Source organism: Ornithodoros turicata, chromosome 2 (assembly GCF_037126465.1).
Source record: "Ornithodoros turicata isolate Travis chromosome 2, ASM3712646v1, whole genome shotgun sequence".
In the NCBI taxonomy this organism is placed as follows: Eukaryota; Metazoa; Arthropoda; class Arachnida; order Ixodida; family Argasidae; genus Ornithodoros; species Ornithodoros turicata.
The window spans coordinates 139,409,349-139,430,409 of record NC_088202.1 but is presented as its reverse complement, the minus strand read 5'-3'; the positions used below and the strand labels follow the sequence as shown (position 1 = coordinate 139,430,409).

General features: G+C 46.5%; 1 protein-coding gene across 1 annotated transcript in view; it reads right to left on the bottom strand.

Moving 5' to 3' along the window:
• The window catches only part of LOC135384156 (RYamide neuropeptides-like), a 100,052-nt gene extending 80,347 nt beyond the window's left edge, over positions 1–19,705 (bottom strand). The window contains exon 1 of the mRNA XM_064613378.1: positions 19,465–19,705. The gene's annotated coding sequence lies outside the window, so the exon portion shown is untranslated. The remainder of the gene's footprint in view (positions 1–19,464) is intronic.
• Between the last annotated feature and the right edge of the window lie 1,356 nt (positions 19,706–21,061).

Here is a 21,061-nt window from a genome sequence, read left to right as displayed (position 1 = left end):
CCTTACTCTATTAATCTGGTTTCATTTTGCTCTGCAGAATTTTAGATGTTGCTCGTCTGGTCTTGAACTAGTTATAACGCTCATTACATTGGGAAGCTCCTTTGCCCCGGGAATCGACGACTACTACGACTACTTCTGACACCGACGACGGGGTTTCAAAGGCAGCCCACTGCTGAAATTCACCGGTCAAGCGTCCCTGTCAAAATGAAGCATCGCATGATCCTGTCCCTGCCTGTCACTACAGAGACGACTGCAGTAATCCAAGCCGGCGATCCGCGTCCATTAGTTAATGGACGCGGATCGCGCGGATTAGCGCATTAGTTCCGCGAAGTTAGTTACGCACAAGAATAACCGACCTACAGGAATACGGGTAATGTTCAAGCCTACCAGCCCTGTTTCGCTCGTTATGGCAGGTAAACACAAACAAAATAGCTAGCGATAATTGTGAAACAAAGTCGAGAGCATTTCCTGTCCAACCGCGTTACCAAAGATGGTGCATGGTGATTAGTGTATCCGCTGAGGGTTCAGCGGCCTTTCGAGCGTGTACAGTCTTTGCTGGCATCGAAGTGAAGGCGCCTCTTATCTTAGAACGATGGGGCGGATTAATAATGTCTTAAGTGGCCGTATATGCAAGAACAACTTCTCAAATACCTCCAGCCGTGAGGAGTCACCCACGGCAGATCCCTGTATAATTTATATCATTTTCTACGGATGTCTGTTAAGTACAGATGCCCGCATGCTTCAAACGGTTGTTTGTGCATTTAGAATTCAGATGAAGTTGCAAAGAACATTCTTCGGAGAGGACATCCTTATAGTACACATCTGCACGCAGTGAAGCAAACGAGTTAACAGCACAGGTCAGTCGAGCGGCGCCGTGAAATAACATGTGAGGCCATACCAGTCGGGGAGCAACTCCGATTCATGATTTTCCCGATTCTAGATGGCGCCACGGTCGCCGTCCTTATCACGCCATTCGCCTCCAACTCCGAAATAATCCCCATTGTGCATGGTTGACGTCGCGAGTTTAAGGCGGCCCGCACCCTCTGCGCTGTTTGTCGAGAGGAAAAGTGTTGGACTTTGACACGAAAGGTCCACAGTTTGACTCGAGACATTCACGTCTTTTTGTTATTTTTATCAATACTTTGTTATTTGGCCTTTGTTATTTTTATTTTGTTGTTATAGACAATTATTGTTTTCACGTCGCCGTAAAATACATACGACATGTGTGAGAAATCTAGTAGCATAATTCTCTTCATCTCGTCTTCCTCTTTATGATGAAACCACCCGCGTCAAAATCTGCGCGGTGGTTACCGAGAAAAAGCATAAAAACTGTTCCATAGGAAATACATTGGGACGGAGAGCTGGTATGCCCTCTTAAGTAAGTGTGGAGCGTCACCGCCTATAGCTGCACTCAGACAAACAAGCACTGTACCTACAGTGTTGACTTCCGAAGTCATTCAAAGGTGGACTTGCAACATTTGGCATCTTATCGGGCCGAATTGTCTACCGGACTGTGGTTTTCGACGTATGGGTCACCAACTGTATATAGAGGAGATGTTGTTCCTCTACATGAATCTCGATTGATGACGTTGGAATATCCCTGAGGGCCGGGTGTGCTGGGGAGCTTCTCAACCAGTGGCTTCACTCCAAGAGCCCGGTCGTCAATCTGCCGTTATCCCCATAACGCCCGTTAAATACATCGCTTCGCCCGTCATTCGCCCCGAGTTCTTACGTCTACCAAAACGGTTCTGGAGCGCGCGAACTTGAAATATAACGATAACTCTTGCTATGTCACGGTTCAAGATTGGGGCCCAGGACTTTGCCGATAGAACTGATTGACTTGTGCCTCGGCGCGTCGTCGTCGTCGTCCACGGGCAGCTACATGCATAATCACTCTACGACACTTCATAGACATCACCTGCGATCTAATCGCCAGCAGGCCCAACTCGCCGAGATGATGTAAAAATCCCCGCTGACAGTGGGATTCCCGGGTGTCCTACGTAGTCCATTCGAACAAATGTTCATCCTACGAGATGTTGCAGAGTATGTCACCCTTCCCTTTCCTTGATGCATCGCGGTGCTAACCAGGAATTCAAATTCGGCCGGGCCCACAGTAATCCCCCATAATCCTCCAGAATGCGTGATTACTGAAACACTCCACTGACTGTAACGGTCGGCGATGCACGTGAAGTTAAACGCTGCGTCCGCCCGTTATGTCGTAACTTTGTGCCGCGTAACGCCTTTCAAAATCGTAAATAAACGACACGCGTCTCAGGCGAATGGATTGCAGAGCGTTCTAGAGTGTGATCGACGGGGTGGACCGATATTGCGCCGAATAATACGACCGCTCTATACTTGAACTAACTTCGAGCTTGGCGCAGACTCTTGTGTGCTGATGTATAGATCGCGAAATATGTCTTGCGCGAAAGGAAAAAAGATGTGTCCCACGTGCAATAATCCCATCTAAAGTCGATGACAGTGATGGATGCATTTAGCAGTTGCAGCTCCAGGAGGACTGGTCCGCGTAGCTGCGATTCATATTAAATGATGTCAAACGCTTCTTTGGGCACCAGACGCCTCCGTGATCTGTTAAGGAGATATTTTTAACACCCTCACGCCCTAAATAAACTATACGCTCCCAGTAGATTTTCTAACATGAATATATTGGCACTAGACAACCGCGACAGGCGTCGTACTTCTCTGTGGTTTTCCAACGCTCCTCCCAAGATGAACCATGATGGCTGCACACTGCTAAAACAGAGAGGAGTGCGGACAGGGGTGGATCCAGGACTTTTCTGAGAGGGGGGTCCAGCGTTTGCCAGCATGGCAGACACACGATCTAAGTCAATTAAACACTATGTGAAGACAAAAATCGAGGAGGGAGTCAGGACATCTTGACCTCCTCCCACCCCCCCCCCCAAAAAAAAAAAAAAAAAAAAACTGGGTCTGGATCGGTCCCTGGTGCGAGTTTAGTTTTCTTTCCTTTTCTGTTTCGTTTTTTTTTTTGTATTTTGAACTGCACTTCTTGACAGGCAGACCACGCTTCATGAAACGTCACTTCACACTGTATAATACTGCAAACTAATTAAGAATGCGGAGTCTTTTCATTAAGGTTGATATCATAAACAGGAAACAAAAAGTTTTACGTATAGAAAAGAGGACATAGCGTTTTCTTTTCTTTCTTTTTTTTTCGTTCGCATCGCACACGCAGCACAAGTACACCAGCAACCTACTGGTGTAGCTGCGTGAGCTGTAGCCAAGCAACACATTCTAATGTAATATAAAAAGCTATACGCAAACATGTCACCGACTGTGTTGAAACCGCACGTTAAAGATTACCCCTCAGCAACTAGTAAGCATAATTGCTGACTAACTCACATGGTGTTTTTGAAACATCCCTCTCGGCTTGTTGTGAAATACTGCTTCCCAAAATCGTCGAAAGGGGCTAGCTAATACGCAAGGGACATAACCACATCGACACAGAGCAAGGGTACCGTTAGTGTAGCGACATAGTTAGGTCCTTTGTTGTCTCATTATGTTATTGCTCTGTCTTAGGCATGGGTTGTGTGTAGCATGTCGTCTATAGAATGTGGCATGTCTATTGTATGGCATGTCCCATTTGTTTGGGATGCATTCCAAAAGCGCTGTTCGGTTCTTGATGAGATAATGACGATGATAGTTTTTATAACATTCACTCCTCTCTGCTTTAATTCCTGTAATGTACTTGGTCCCTAAACCGTAACGCGACTGCACTACTTTCAGGATGGGTAAGACATGAACTGCAACATCTTGAAAAGCGCACGCGCTGCAAGTTTCGAGAGTCTCGAGGGATGCCATGGTTGTGGAGCACAGCGTCGATCTGAAAACTCTCTTGATCTGATTTTTTTAACCCGATTGTCGAGATAATTTTTCGGTGAATTTACCTGCAAGGCGCCTGAACTTTCCACTTGGGCCCAACAATATCTGTCGGTCTCAGAAACCAAAAACCCGAAGAAAAAGTGAAAGGATTCGAGGCGCAGTTTCAATGCAAGAAGAACAACATGTCCACTAGCACTATCTAGCACTACACTCTTAAAAATGAACTTCACCACATAGCACGCTCCTAGCCAACCATCACCCCGATTGACAACGTTCTCGCCCTAGATTTGTTGAAAACGGGAGGAGGAGCCTATTTTGTGCCGTGCATAATGGGAACAAAATAGGCTCCTCCTCCCGTTTTCAACAAATCAGGGGCGAGAACGTTGTCATTCGGGATGATGGTTGGCTAGGAGCGTGCTATGTGGTGAAGTTCATTTTTAAGAGTGTAACTTGACATGTTGTGCCCAAACCAACCAACCCAGAACTACGTTGCAACCCCCAAAAAAGGCGTTATGCAATTTTCCTTTTTTTTTTTTAAATAAGGGTGTGCTCGAGTACCTCAAAATATGCGGGTACGAGTGGTCCGCGATTCGCCCGAGCGGTTTCACTCGCGTTCTGTACCTTGTGCTTAAAGAAGCTACACAAACATGTGCCATATGAATTCCACGTTGTATACTCCTGTCTGCCGAACCTTCAAGCCTGCTTCATTTCCTACATAATTTTCGATTTCACGGGAGAACCGGCAGGCCGTTTGCGGGGTGCCCTTCCATTTCCTTTGCGCTGGCATTTGCGCGAACGATGCCACGTCGGTATATTGCCCCTCTTTGCCGAACGCGTCTTCGTGGTAGACGAGACAATATAGATGGATTAATATCTCTGGGTGCGCCTTGGAAATAGATGGCGATAGGCAAACGAGCCTATACGCGAACTCCATCTACACTCTTAAAAATGAACTTCACCTCATAGCACGCTCCTAGCCAACCATAATCTCGAATGATATCGTTATCTGCCCTGATTCGTTGAAAACGGGAGGTGTACGCCTTTTTTGTGACACTTATGCTGTTCATAATTGTCACAGAAAAGGCGTACGCCTCCCGTTTTCAACAAATCAGGGCAGATAACGATATCATTCGAGATGATGGTTGGCTAGGAGCGTGCTATGCGGTGAAGTTCATTTTTAAGAGTCTACTATACGTCCCCCAAAACGAGGGGACAACGGCAACGAAGCCGCTCTATCATATACACTCTTAAAAATGAACTTCACCGCATAGCACGCTCCTAGCCAACCATAATCTCGAATGATATCGTTATCTGCCCTGATTTGTTGAAAACGGGAGGCGTACGCCTTTTTTGTGACACTTATGCTGTTCATAATTGTCACAAAAAAGGCGTACGCCTACCATTTTCAACAAATCAGGGAAGATAACGATATCATTCGAGATTATGGTTGGCTAGGAGCGTGCTATGCGGTGAAGTTCATTTTTAAGAGTGTAGGATGGAGCAGTGACACCTTTTAGGCGGTAATAGTTGTCGCGTATATCCTGTGCCTAAAAGGATGAAAAGTTCTACCGCCTACCTACGAATGATAGGGTTACCGTTTCTGATTCGTTGAGCGATGGGGGCGTACGCCTTTTTTATAGGAATTTGGATTTATATGTTAATTGCTTTTAGCACTTTTTACACCCTTTATGAGACGCTACACTCTTAAAAATGAACTTCACCTCATAGCACGCTCCTAGCCAACCATCATTTTCATCAAGTTCATTTTTAAGAGTGTAGGGACAAACACAACACACAGAGCCTCCAAAGAGCCTGAAGGACAAAGTCAGCGAGTAGTTCACGTAATTTAAGTAATTCACTTTTTCGTGAATTACTCGTTGATGTTGGAAATACACATTGCAGCGTTGGAAAGACGGAACGCGTCGTCGCATCCGATTCACACATGTAAACAACAACGGAAGTACAAGTTACGGAGGGGAAACATCTACGGATACGATGCACGCTTAGGACCTGCAAAACTCAATGAAATGCAAAAAAAGAAAAAAAAAGAAAGCCTACATTTTTGGGCTAAATGCTTTAAATGCAGTAGCGTTACACGGCGGTCTTGGGCGCGGTAATCTTTCTGCGAAACCCGTTTCGAAATGCTGCTAAATTTTTACCGGAGGGTTTTTAATGTTTCCTGGAGCTCAAGGCGCAGCAACGGAGAAGCACGATATAATGGACTGCACAAGCCACGTCGGCATACACAAGTCACAGGCGGCTCCAGGAAGCTGCGTATAGCCCACCGGCACATCGGAACACCAACCCGACGAGACTGTTTGATCCTCGTGGCGACCACCATGGTCGGCAGCTCGTCCGAATAATATAAATAAAAAAAAAGGTTCAACAGCGGAACAGCTGAAATAAAACGGAAAACAAAAACGCGTAGTACAGGTAGATCTCTACGGCTACTGTATTTGTCTATTTGTCGCCACAGGGAAGACGTTGACCCGATTGTGGAAGAACATTGCCTGGAACTTCCGCATGACTCAGTAAACCTCCAGAGCTTCAGGTACCACCACACTGGCGTAGGAAGAGATTAGGGAGAGAGACCCTGAAATTCCAGAACGTTACAATGAGCTGCGCTTGCTATAGTAGAACGATCCAAGTTAATGCTGACGGCACGAGGGGCTTGACTCGGAGCAGAACATCTGAAAGATAAGTTAATCTCTGCCGGAAATGTAATCAATTACTGAGTAATCGATTACTCCAAAAAGTAATTGATTACTCGAAAAAGTAATTGATTACTCGAAAAATTACTTTCGCGCAGTAAAGTAACTGATTACTCGTAAAATTACGCATAAAAGTAATTGATTACAAGTAACGCAATTACTAGTAACGCGTTACGCACAAGTCTGCCACCGCTTCGTCACCCATGGAGCGCCATACTGCACCGGACCTGAGCTCGTTGGTATGTATAGTGTTTTATTTCTATTTCGGCGGCTATCCAGCTTTCCTTTCTTTCCGTTTCGCGCGGTCTCGGAGGAAATGCATACGCCGAACAGCGTCGCAGACATCCCATTAGTTATTAGTAAGCCCAAAAGGCAGCAACATATTCCCTTCTATGTCTACCCTGACGTTCGGTTGATGTTCTCCATCCCGCAGACATGGAGTCAAGAGAAAGAGGAAGTGCCGCTCTTACAGGTTGGTTACGCACGCTGAGCGCCGCGCAGTGGCACTAGTGGTACTCTCAAGTTCGTCGTCCCTTTGGTTACGCAGCTAATGGACCTTCTCTTCCCTTCCTCTTCCCTCCCGCTTCCCTCTCCCCGAGCAATGTGCCGCCAGTCTAGGCAGGCAGACCTCTATAATCTATCCAATGTTACCAAGAAAAGAAGGGTAACGGCCAGCGCTTTCTGCAACTCACTGGTCCCAAGACGCACTCTCAATGGCAACATGACATCACCACCAACTGTCCGCTGAATGCCACGTTCCTTTACCACTCTCCACCGCATGATACTTAATGTTGCTTTTACACCGGCTTTGAAACATCTAATCGGTATCGGCGCGTCCAGCCTCTGTTCCACGTGTGGTGCGCGCGGTGACCTCCATCACATCCTCCTGGTCTGCGGACCGCACGATCGCGAGCGCGCCCTCATGGAAACTGCTCTGCAACGCGTCGATCAGCGCCAGTTCGACTTAGCCAAAATTCTCGGGCCATGGTCGGACCCCTCACATCAGATGCAGGGAAGCCTACGAGTTGTTGCTGAGTTGCTCTCCAGCAGTGGACTAATGGACGAACTCTAGTAGGGCACCCTTTTCCGTCATCATCCCTTTATCATCCCTTCCATGAGAGCAATGGGGCAGTGTACCGCCATAACGGGGATGAATGACCCACCACATCATCATTCCAATTATGTGTGTGTGTGTGTGTGTATTCTGCAACTCGGGAATAATAAATGTACCCTCTGGGAACACAACTTCATCGCATAGCACGGTGAAAGGCACCAGCGGCGTGGCAGAGACGGTTAAGGGCTTCCTGCTCGTTGGTGGCAACCAAGGTCATGCTGAAGACTTGGAGGTGGTGGGTTCGAATCCTACCACTGGTTGTACTGTCTGAGACTTCTTCCCTGGGGTTTCCGAAGACTTTCTTGACGAATTCCGGGCACAGTTACCCCTGAAGTCGTCCCAGGACGCCTGTTCCGCACTCCTTCCTGCTGTCGTCTCTCCATCTGTCCACGTCTGTACGCCGCTCATAGCCAGAGTTGCTTCGCGGCGCTAACACGGAACTATGAAAAACGGTGAAAGGGAACGATTGCGGCAGAACGATACCGTTATCGTTCCTGATATACCCTAAAAACGGAACTTCACCCCATAGCACGCTGTGCTCCAACCATTGCCACGAATGATAGGGTTACCGCTTCTGATTCGAAGAGAGAGGGGACGTACGCCTTTTTGTGGCACTTTTCGTATATCCAAATTGCCACAAAAAGGGGAAAGCGCACGTCTCTCTGTGACAACGACCAAAACTGCATAAGTGTCACAAAAAGTGGCATGCCTTTCGCTTCCAACAGACCAAGGGAGAGAACCATGTTATCTGGAGGGTGATGGTCTTCTCGGAGACTGCTATGGTGGAATGGATGGGTGGGAGAAGTTGTGTTTTTTAATAAGTGTGTCGTGATGTGCAATGGCTGACCTTCAGCGTGCCTTGCGTTGAAGTTCTCTTTTAAGAGTGTGGGTACAGCTGTTCCACTGATTGCCCACTATTGCGTAGTTCTCTCATGGTCATAGTTGTCTCGCGGCGTAAGACCCAGAACTATGAAATCATAAATGTCAAGTAAACGTTGCGTTCATAGCTCAATGTTTTGAGGGCCTGCATAGACCATCCTGCCAGTCGCCGGGGCAGAACCTCATCTGTCACGAGGGATGCAAATTAAAAAAAGAAAGAAAAAAGAGAGTAGCTTAATCAGTTAGAGTGAAGGTGTCTAGAAGGCTGAAGAATATATAATCGATATTCTTTTCTTAGATCTGACAGTGATAGCTCAAATGCGCTTTCCGTTAAATTAAATTACACTTGATCCACAAAATCGACTCCGTTGATGAATGACAGCTGTATTTCTCCCCAGGGGGTCCGAACTCCTGCCGCGAAGCTGGGAACGCATAATATTGCTCCAGGAGATTCTCTATTCTCTTGATTGTGGAAGAGAAAACGTACTTAGCCTCATTGTATCCAAACTCTCAACACTCTCTCCGACAATTCTTCTCATTCACACACACACACTCTTAAAAATGAACTTCACCGCATAGCACGCTCCTAGCCAACCATAATCTCGAATGATATCGTTATCTGCCTTGTATCGTTATCTGCCTTATCGTTATCTGGTTTGTTGAAAACGGGAGGCGTACGCCTTTTTTGTGACACTTATGCTGTTCATAATTGTCACAGAAAAGGCGTACGCCTCCAGTTTTCAACAAATCAGGGCAGATAACGATATCATTCGAGATGATGGTTGGTTAGGAGCGTGCTATGCGGTGAAGTTCATTTTTAAGAGTGCACACACACTCACAGCGGGTGAACATGATGGAAAGTCATTGTTCCGAGGTACAGCAGACAAACACAACACAAGCCTCAAGTTGCCTGGGAACACGAACAGTTGAAATATGGCAGTCATCGCAGAGCCAGACAGCGACGGGATTTGAAGCGCGCATCTCTCGATTACTGTTGGAGCACCTTGACCTCTTGAGAGTGAATGCATGTTCCGTCGATTGAGGCTCCTAGGCAAGCCGTCGGGAAGCAGTCGTCAAGTGCCACAGTCTTAAAAATGAACTTCACCACATAGCACGCTCCTAGCCAACCATCATCCCGAGTGACATCGTTCTCTCCCCTGATTTGTTGAAAACGGGAGGCGTACGCCTTTTTGTGACACTTATGTAGAAATCTTAATTGTCACTAAAAGGCGGACGCCTCCCGTTTTCAACAAATCAGAGAAGAGAGCGATGTCACTCGGGATGATGGTTGGGTAGGAGCGTGCTATGTGGTGAAGTTCATTTTGAAGAGTGCAGGAAAGCGATCTCGTTCGGGACGGTGGGTGGCCTACACTCTTAAAAATGAACTTCACCGCATAGCACGCTCCTAGCCAACCATAATCTCGAATGATATCGTTATCTGCCCTGATTTGTTGAAAACGGTAGGCGTACGCCTTTTTTGTGACAATTATGAACAGCATAAGTGTCTCAAAAAGGCGTACGCCTCCCGTTTTCAACAAATCAGGGCAGATAACGATATCATTCGAGATTATGGTTGGCTAGGAGCGTGCTATGCGGTGAAGTTCATTTTTAAGAGTGTAGAACGTGCTATGTGCTCGGGCACGCTAGCGAACTGGGAAGTACTCGGGTTCGGCTGTGCTGTCTGGGGCTTTTCATGGGTTTTCCTCAGACGCTTTCAGACGTATGTCGGCACAGTTCCCTTAGAAGTCGGCCCAGGACGCACATTTTCTAGGGCGTCACTAGTGACGTTGGCCACCTCTGTGAGGCCGACAACGGCAAGCCCTCGCCATCACCACCACCACCACGCTAGCGGACATCCTTTACCCCTGTGGTTCTTCTGCCGAACGTTCCGCTAAAGCAAGAAACCGTATTCTCTTTCTGCAGATGGCGGGTCTTGCTCAACGAGCCCTCTAACACTCTGCTCTTCCCGGCGAACTCATGCACCCTCTACGCATCTCCACCCTTCAACCTCTGTCCTCCATCCGTCTTTCTTTTTATTCTTATTTTTTTGGCTATGGTCGTGACGACGCCAACTTCTGTGTGACCAACAAAGGCGAGCCGGTTCTGCCATTACCCCCCCCCCCATGTCACGTCGAGACTGGGAGGTACCCGGGTTCGAATCCCGGTGCCGGCTGTGCTGTCTGGGGTTTTTCCTGGGTTTTCCTCAGACGCTTTCAGACATATGTCGGCACAGTTCCCTTAGAAGTCGGCCCAGGACGCACATTCCCCCAGGGCGTGAGTCGTGACGTTGCCCACATACGTGAGGCCGACAACGGCAACGGCAAGCCCTATCACCCCCCCCCCCCCCCCAACGTCTGTTTTAAGAGTCCAGAGCGTTGGTAGGCTGCTTTTGAGTATGGAAAAAGTAACTTTGTCATCTCATCATCGTATCTCTATTTGTGTGTGTGTGTGTCATGGTGAGAGGGTGAGAGGTCAACAATCTAGCTCATGTAGCGACACTGAAATTGTGGTTCCGAAAAGAACGGTGGTTGCTAGAGCGGGCAATGAAGAAGGATGTGCTCTCGATTCTCCAGGTCACCGTAGTGACGGCATCTTGAGGAGTCAACTTGTCGCACGCCGTAATGAAATTGGCCGGTAAAAGCGACATTGAGTCACATCCGACGAATTAAAGGAGTCGCGGGACACCTAGTTTCAAGTTATTTTGGATAAATGTGAAATACAAGTATTTGTATCCGTGTGAACCCGCATTACAAATTTTACAGCATCTGGAGTAACTGACGCGTAGAGAACCGGCACCGCGAATACAAAAAAAAAACTCTCCCTGCTCTGGCGTTATGGCAGGCATCTCCGCCAGTGAAGAATCGTGAAAGAGGCCACATGGCTTGTACGTCTACCAATGGGAATGGCCGGAGCTATGATGTGAGAGCTCGACGAGTACGCACGTTCAAAGGTGTATATTTCGCCAAGTACGCCACGTAAAAAAAAAAATAATAATAAGGAAAGAAAAAGGATAATAATAAATAATTCCCTTTCTCTCAACACTCTAGTTTCCGATACAATGTCTGCATGATGTAATGACCCACATCTATCAAAGTGTCGCGAGCCCTTTATTGCAGCATCCCGACGAGAGGTATCTCGAGGTATCCGGAATGCGAGCTTTGGATCAACCCTTGCAGAACACATGACGAAGGAATAACAGTGGGCCACTGGCAGGGGGTTGGAAGGGGGTATATTTATTAGAACAAAGAGAAAAAAGGAGGGAGGGTCAGTGAAATGGGACGTCGGCTTATTATGTCGATTATGTTAAAGGAGTAATGCCCTTGTCAAGCAGCCTCGTGCTGCTTTTTGGCTTCCCCCTGATTGTATTCTTTATGTGGAAGCTGCAATAAAGCATCGTTTATCCTCGTTTATCCTCCTCGGCTTGCTATTCCGCAAAGAACAAAGAACAAAGAAAAAGAAATAAAAGACTGAGAATAAAATAAATAACGAGAAAAGGAAAGAATTAGGAAATAAAGGATGAAGTAACAAACGGTGAAGGAAGGATGAGATAGATTAAAGACAAAGATGACTTTAAAAAAAAAAAGAGATTAATGCGTTAAGGGTGAGGGCCGGACACTGAAGAATGAGATGGCACGACTTGAGTTAAGAGTTCATGAGACACCTGTTAAGAGTTCATAAGACACCTGTGTCGCTCAGGAACGACTTGAGTTAAGGGTTCATGAGACACCTGTTAAGAGTTCATGAGACACCAGTGTCGCTCAGGAACGACTTGAGTTAAGGGTTCATGAGACACCTGTTAAGAGTTCATAAGACACCTGTGTCGCTCAGGAACGACTTGAGTTAAGGGTTCATGAGACACCTGTTAAGAGTTCATGAGACACCAGTGTCGCTCAGGAACGACTTGAGTTAAGAGTTCATGAGACACCTGTTAAGAGTTCATAAGACACCTGTGTCGCTCAGGAACGACTTGAGTTAAGGGTTCATGAGACACCTGTTAAGAGTTCATAAGACACCTGTGTCGCTCAGGAACGACTTGAGTTAAGGGTTCATGAGACACCTGTTAAGAGTTCATGAGACACCAGTGTCGCTCAGGAACGACTTGAGCTAAGGGTTCATGAGACACCTGTTAAGAGTTCATGAGACACCTGTTGAGAGTTAATAAGACACCTGTGTCGCTCAGGAACGACTTGAGTTAGGGGTTCATGAGACACCTGTTAAGAGTTCATGAGACACCTGTATCACTCAGGAACGTCAAAACTGCTGGCAGGGAAGCGAATGGTGTCCTTGAGCGCCGAAGAATGGGACGACGATCACTAACTGAATGACGGCAGTTGACGAGAAGACATCAGTAGTGGGATTCGAACCCACAACCCTCTGATTTCCGGTCAGAGATGCTACCCACGCTAGCTACCCTCTCTTCAACGTACCAAGCCACTATAGGAAACACGGAGACACGCGCTCACTCTCCTCGACACATTCTCCCTTACATTGTTGCCAGTCGCTCCCACATTCACGCAGACGAACGCACTCGTGGCGGACGCCATCTTTCTCGCGTAACGTCGTAGTGGATGAGGTAACTACCCATAGGAGGACAGAGAAAACACAAGCCTCACAACGCACAGTTGCATAGTTCTTGCATACTTTAGGTAGCATCTCTGATCGGCAATCATAGGGCATGAGTTCGAATCCCACTGCTGGCGCCTTTTCTTCATCCGCCATCATTCAACTGAAGTATGCAACTGGGCTTTGTGAGGCTTGTGTTGTGTTTGTCCTTTCTGAATTTAAACTTTTCTTATTCTGAGTTTAAAGGGTTACCAGCAGACAGCTTTGTAAAGTCTGACTCGGATGGAGCGATCTTTGCACCCGAAAACGCGACGAACTCCGCCGTCGACGCCAACGAAAGTGCTTTCGCACGCAACAAGAGAAAACGCTATCGTAGACGTGTTTCCAGTGTTGCCTGAACGCAGGGAACGTCAGCGTATACACCCATGTTACTGTGTCGGTAAAACGATGATCGTTAAAGTAATAAATACACATGTATTTAAAATAAACTTGCAGTTGATAGTCACCATGCCAGTTATTTATTGGTTGGCTACTGCGCCCCCCCCCCCCCCGTCAAACCGCACTGACGCACTCGTGCACGAAACACTCTACTCAACTCAACTGGGGCTCATCAGGGTGTGCTTTGTTTGGTATCCCGCGGCCCCGCAATACGCCGTACTTTTCAACTTTGTGAAATGAGTTTCTCATTACACGCAAACCTTTCACTCTTGCGGACGGCTACCAGTGAAAAAAGAAAGAAAAAAGAAACAAATGCGTAATGCACGAGCATACAAGATAGTCCTTTACGCGCTCGGCTAGGTTTTAGGACTATCAACCGAGCGGCCACCTCCGGTAATTGCGTGATGGCTTAGCCAGCTCTCATTGGCGAAAGCCGGTGACGTCGTGACGCCGTACGATATTTTCTAGCCAGCCTTGATATCGGATCTTCGGCGAAATTCTGAGCGCGCGCGCGTCAAACCTTCGCCGCGCCGACGTGCTCGACACGCTAGCAAACACGCGACTATAATCTCGTTCTATACAGGACAGTGAGATGGTCTCCTGTATACACAAGCGAGCCGTCGTGGTTTTCAACCGACTGTCGCATATCTTCAGTTATCCGTCGAAGCACAGTGGCAGATAAAAGATAATATTAGAAAAAGTTAGGACAAGAAATGAAAAGCACTTTCCGACTATTTGATTTTGCGAAGACAGACCAGATGGAATTTGAGCGGACAATTCTTTCCTCCTGCAATAAAAAATTCGTCGGCGATTCTCTTTGCCCGAAGGTCTCGTAATTCCATTGTTCACAGGATGTATTTATTCAAATGAATAGTAAACGTTCCATTAAATTGTCACTGCACATCGTAAGAAGAAAATGTACTTTGTGGATTACTTCTATCATGGTGGCACTTTCGTCGTTTCAGAAACGATTCCTGGGAGTATGGATTGGATTGTACAAGATCAATGGTTCTCCCATTGCAAGGCACAGAAAAGAACATGTTTTTTTCTTTTCATCTGTACTTCGTTTGCTTGACATCTTCTTACGCTACCTTTTTGGTGAGACATATGTATCTATTATTAGTAATTTGTAAGTACTGTGTATTCGTATACAATAATGTAAATGAACTCGATCTCGATAAAAATTTCACCGAGGGATCCCCTAATTGCACGTAAATGTTTATACGTGACGTTTCAGACTATAGCAAAGGCTGATAAAAGGAACTGCTCTTTTCTTTTCCTTCTTTTTTTTTTTACTCTGTAGCGTAAAACTGGTGTTTCGCTGGTCGATACAGATCGAATTCGCGTGTCGCATTGGTCGATCCAGATCAACTCCATGCGCAAAGGAGCACTCTTTCTTGCTCCCGCGAGAAACTTTGGATTCCGCCCTAATTCTAAAGAATCGCTGCCTCTTGTGACGACGAATGGGCGAGTTTTCCTGCTTCGATGCTTCCAATTTGCGTAGCAACTCGCATTACTTGACCGCATTATTACGCGACGAATTTTTTATTTTTTTTGATTGCGTGTTAGCGCCGCGAAGCAACTGTGGCTATGAACGGCGTACAGACGTGGACAGATGGAGAGAGGACAGCAGAAAGGAGTGGGGGACAGGGGGGGATTAGTATGCGTCCTGGACCGACTTCAAGGGGAACTGCGCCGACATTCCTCTGGAAAGTCTTCGGAAAACCCAGGGAAAACCTCAGACAGCACAGCCGGTGACAGGATTCGAACCCACCACCTCCCAGTCTACAGCACGACCTTGGTTACCACCAGCGAGCGGACGCCTTAGCCCACTCGGCTATGCCGCTGGTACGAATTTATTATGTACGTTCTTCGATATGCGTCACCACCGTAAAAGGTGACAGCTCATCATCATCATCAACAGGAAGCACTCTTACGATATCGGAGGAAGATGAAACAGTGAGTGAGTGCTCAATAGAGCTCTTTCCGCGGGCCAGGTGGCGCGAGGGAGCAGCGACGTCAGCGCCCCAAAATATGCAACACGCGGTATAGTTAGGAGCAGGCCTTGCGGAATGGGATCACCCATTCCATACCAATTCCATTACGAGGAATGGAGATTTGTGATAATTCCATTCTTTTCAATTCCTCGGAATAAAATACAGAAACCGACACTGACACGTGTGTTTAGTCGTGTATATGTCTATACTATATATACTTATGGCTGTCACCATCACGCTCAAAAATGAACTTCACCTCATAGCACGCTCTTAGCCAACCATCATCTTGAATGATATTGTTATCTGTCCTGATTTGTTGAAAACGGCAGGCGTACGCCTTTTTGTGACACTTGTGCTGTTCATAATTGTCACAAAAAAGGCGTACGCCTCCCGTTTTCAACAAATCAGGGCAGATAACGATATCATTCGACATGATGGTTGGCCAAGAGCGTGCTACGCGGTGAAGTTCATTTTTAAGAGTGCACTTCACTTTGTACCTGAGGAAGCGTGGACCTCCACGCGAAAGCTTGTACAAATTAAACTTAAACAAAAATCTTCAGTGTCGGTTTCTGTATTTTTGTTTATGTGGTCTACAGAACCTGACTGCCCTCTTCGTATGCGCTTCAATTCCTCGGAATGAAATGGGTATGGCCAATTCCCACTCCTGGAATGTCTTGGCAACCCTATTCCATTTCTTTAATTCCATCAATAAAAGAAAAGGGCGCGGTAACCCTGCTGGGTAGCCCAGCAGTGCTATAGAGGAAATTGACATTACCCATCCATCACGGAAAAAACGCAAAGCGACAAGGTTATTTTGCCCTTGACCGTGTGGCACCCAGACCATTCCATTCCGCCTGCGAAAAAAAAAACTCTGCTGCTAGGGAGCTAGTATTGACGCACCCTATTTGCTGTAACGGCCCTATACTGTCCAGGGCAACATTTCTTAACGCCGGCGAAAAAGCATAGCGTCGTTCTCTAATAGACGAGTTCAGAAAATCTCAGAGTGCTTAGCGTCGCGTTGAACTGTGGGAGTTTACTAATACGAAATAAACGGGTGGCCTGCAAACTGTTCCGATATCTTCCATACCGGATCCATTGTCCACGAAGTGTCAAGGTCAGCGAAGGCGAAATGTGAAGGATTATTCTTCGTTCCCCCGCTCAGCAAGCGTCCAGGATGCAACGCGTGCGCAAAGAGCACTGGGATTTTGTGAACTCGTCTATTCGCGTCTGCGTCGATGCCGACTTGGCTGTTCTTCTTGTGACCGTTGCCGATCGGAGTAGTGTGAAACGCTGCACTGACGCGCTCGTGTAGCATATGACAAGCGAATTTTTTTTCTTCGATGATAAACATATCCATACATGTATATACTCACTTTTTTGGTACATACATGGCTGTGGTTCGCGAACTTTAGTACCCTACGACCTACGAGAACTACAAGATATGGCGTCACATGAATATAATAATACACAACACCGACTTAAGCGAAGGTGAAATTTCATTTGACGGTTAATTTGACAGATCCTCGCGGGTAGTAAGACGGGCTAGAAACCATCGTGGACGGAAAAATAGATGCGTGGCAGCAGGACTGACTGTCCGTATTCACTAAAGTGTGCTCGCTTTGCGTAGACCTTCCGCTATACCACGAGCAGTTTTGGGATACAGAATAGTGGGCAGAGCAAAGTTTACGAACATTTTTTCTTTACAGTTTCTGAGCTGAGCTGAGTTGAGTTGAGTTCCTTTTGTATACCCACCACTGAATGTGTCACGAACCCTCTGAGGGTCACGACCAACAGTTTTGGGAAACACTGACACGTGTTGTTTTGTGGTCCCTGCTCTCAAATTTCACTCACGCGTGACGAGCTGCAGGTTGTGCATCTTTTGTTTATTTTTGGTTTCAGTTTATTTTATATTTGGTTATCGTTTCGTTATTCGTTCACCAATACGACAAAACTTTCGGTGTTACGTACTCCGCATCGGATACGGGGCAAATACCGTAATTTCACGCGTATTAGCCGCGGCTTATGCGCAATTTTTTTTTCTCGCAGACGCTCTGCGGCTTATCCACCGGTGCGGCTTATCTGATAACTATTTTGTCCTGGTATTTGCCTCATACGCCGATCTTAACGAAGTGTGAAGATGTAACGAAGTGTCTCTGGAACAGCACTGCCCTGCCAATGCGAAAACAGTTCGTAACAGGAACGGGTCCACATTCGAGTAGATTTAACTTCCTGGTGCATTCCCCCAAGCAGCTTTAACGAACGTGGTGACAGTGATTCACGTCTTCTGGAAGACCACTGACCCACCAGTCCACGAAAAACTCCCAACAAGGGCACAATCCGATCTTGGTAGAACCCTAGAGCTGACCTCCTCTGTTGTACACTATGCCGATCCCGTAGTATGGACCACAGGGTTTATGGCCTTCTCTATGGTCTCCTTTGTCGCACAGATCAGTCGTCTCGTATTGCCCGCGGCTTATCTGCGGGTGCGGCTTATCTGCCAGAAAATTTTCAAAACGCCCCTAAAAACTCTTCCTGCGGCTTATCTGCGGTGCGGCTTATACGCGTGAAATTACGGTAGTCTCAGTGGAATCGCAGTGCAATGTATACGCATAAATCACACTGCATCACCTAAACATCATTTTTACGAGCGCTATCAGCACGCTAAATGTCTAAACCAAATATCCCCTCTTGAAAGCAGAAAGCAGAAAAATTACAAACTCTCATATGCACGTGGACGATGTTATATACACACACACACACAAAACAAAAAGAAAAAGAAAGGAAAAGGCGCCGCACGTCGTCTTTTATCAGCAAAAGGACGGGACGCGTATGTCTATGATACGCGCTTGTGTATATAAACAGAATTAAGTAAATAGAACGGCGCGCCATCCGGACAGGAATGGGATCACGTGACGTAAACGAAAATGCTTTTTTCTTTTTCGTTCCGTTTCTGTTTGACCGGCACGCGTGAAAGATCTTTCTACTTGCGAGCGAAGCGATAATATCTTAGATCGATATACGATGGAGAGAGATAAAGTGAGTGGAAAAACGGAGAGGGTCCACTTCATGGCGCAACTATTTCCGCGATGGTATCATGAAACTTTTCAAAAGCGATCACACTGCCTCTGCCAGCATAGGCCTCAAACCGATGTAATGCACCAGGCATCGCTGCGTCCACTTCTCTTTTATTTTCGAATTATTAGATTAGATCCCATTAGATCGAATGGGAACACATGCAATTAGCGCGAAGGATATAATACAAAGAGAGCAGTACAACGAAAAGTGTGCGTACGTAGCTGGTTCACTTCGTCTTAAAGAGCTTTCGGTTATTTTCTCCCTCTCTCTGTTGTTCTTTTTCTTTTTGTAACGGGGGATGAGAGAAAGAATATCATTACGCATTATTGGATTGAGGGGCCATCAGGGACAAGTTCGACTGTCTACCGTCTAGCGGTGTTGAAAGTGGAAAGTTTGCGAGAAGAGCGAATGACTTTCATACTATACACAACGCATACGGACACGCGATGCCTTAACTTTATTTTATATATATACACGTTCTTCGTTGCGAAAGATTAGATGATTCTTCACAACTCGATCTGGAAGCGTAACAAAACGTGCTGACGATAAGCAGGAGCTGTCTGCAATCTTCGCGCACTCATACCGATAAAGCCCACGACTTTACACACTATACCTCCTCGTATTCGCAAGTGGAAACGAGCACGGGTAAAAACTCTATCCCGTGCCTTACGCAACAGCTTTAGCGTAGCCACTCTCGTACGAAACTATCATTCATCGCAATCGTCGCCCCGGTCTAGGCGTGCAGACGGCGTTCCTAGGCCCATTACGCGAGCTGCGGGCATGCATTATTAGGCTATAGTCCCAGGCATGAAAAATGGGGGCCACTTACTGATCAATGTGTGTGTGGTGCTGAAAGCGGCGCACTGCGATGCAACCAGGTACTCCTCTTGCTGCTCGGTCTCTCACGGTCCCAAATCGGTGCACGCGCTATATAGCGTCTCCGCCCACCAGCCCGCTCGTGGGATGCTCGTCACGTGACAGCGTGACGCGCACTCCACGGACGAATCTCATTGGGTGCCGGCCCTTCGCACGCTGTCCAATCCGTAATGGGACCTCAATGAGAATGGTTGTTGGTTCGTTGTGGTGTAAAACGTTGACTGTGACATTTGTGCGCCACTGGGTCGAGTGGAGTTCTGCTGGTGTAGAAAAAAAAAGAAAAAAAAAAGAAAGAAGAAAAGTTTGAACGTCATCTCTTTGGTTGTCGGTCTAATAAGCCGTGGAAGAAGAAGAAAGACGAAAGAAAGACGATGTGTGCGAGGAGGAAACGAAATGCTAAACGAAAGTTGGTCGTGAATTGTATGGAGACATCTCTTCATTAACCCGACCGCAAAATAATTGTTTCTTCGCAGCGACACTTCATTTTGTAAATTGGTATCATCTCAGAAATGCGCTCTTGTCGCAGCCAATTAGAAGTTTGGGGGAAAATAAAACGTAAACGCAAAGAAAATAATGGAACGCAAAAAAACAAAGTCTGACTAACGAGACGTTGTGTTCTGGAGTCATTCTGGTTCTCCCACTTCATTCATTTCGGTAGCATAATTATTGGCGTCTTTTCTTTTTATACTTATAGCACCCGTGTAAGTATGGTTGCAATCTCCAATGCGTTTCGTCCAAGTTTCGTAAACTTAGAAAGATGGTTTTCGCCACCGCATCTGTCAGTGGTACTTCTCTCCTCTTTTTCTTTCGTTCTTTCTTTCTCTTTTTTCATTTTTTTCCATTTTTTTTTTCATGGGGGTGGCGAGGGCTAGAACTGCAGCTTTTAGTAGAACGATTGTTTCAACACTTGGCGGCACTTGTGAAATTTGTTCAGAGCTGTGGGATGGACACCACCTTTTAGGATGCTCTGTGCATGATCTTGTGATAATTGTAAATAGTGGACTTCTAGTGAACATGTGAATAGTGGATAATTGTGAATAGTGGACTTCTAGTGAACATGTGAACAGTGGATAACTGTGAATAGTGGACTGCTAGTGAACATGTGAATAGTGGACTTCTGAATAGCGAACATGTGCATAGTGAATAGCGAACTTGCGAGCAGAGCACATGAGAAGTATTTTGGGGGAGTGCGGGGGGGATGAGAATTTATGTTAGGAATAGCAGAACAAGTCGGGAGACGAGTTCAATTTCTCCTCTCTTTTTTTCGTTACAAACAAACAAACGAAGCGAAGCTAACTTCTCTTGAGCTCGTGGGGAACAGGGGAAGTTCTCGAACTTCCCCTGCACCTGCTTCTCCATTTTCTGAGCCATGTTCAGCAATATTTTGTTAAACAGGACCATTGAATGTGCTTCTGGCACCTGAGATTCCTGATATTTCATTCTCACATATTTACCAACGTTCTAGCCTCCTCTTCTCTCGACGAATCCTTCCCTTCCGATATGTTAAAGCTAGGAGCTTATCTTTCAATAGCGCGTAGTGAAGTTCAGTT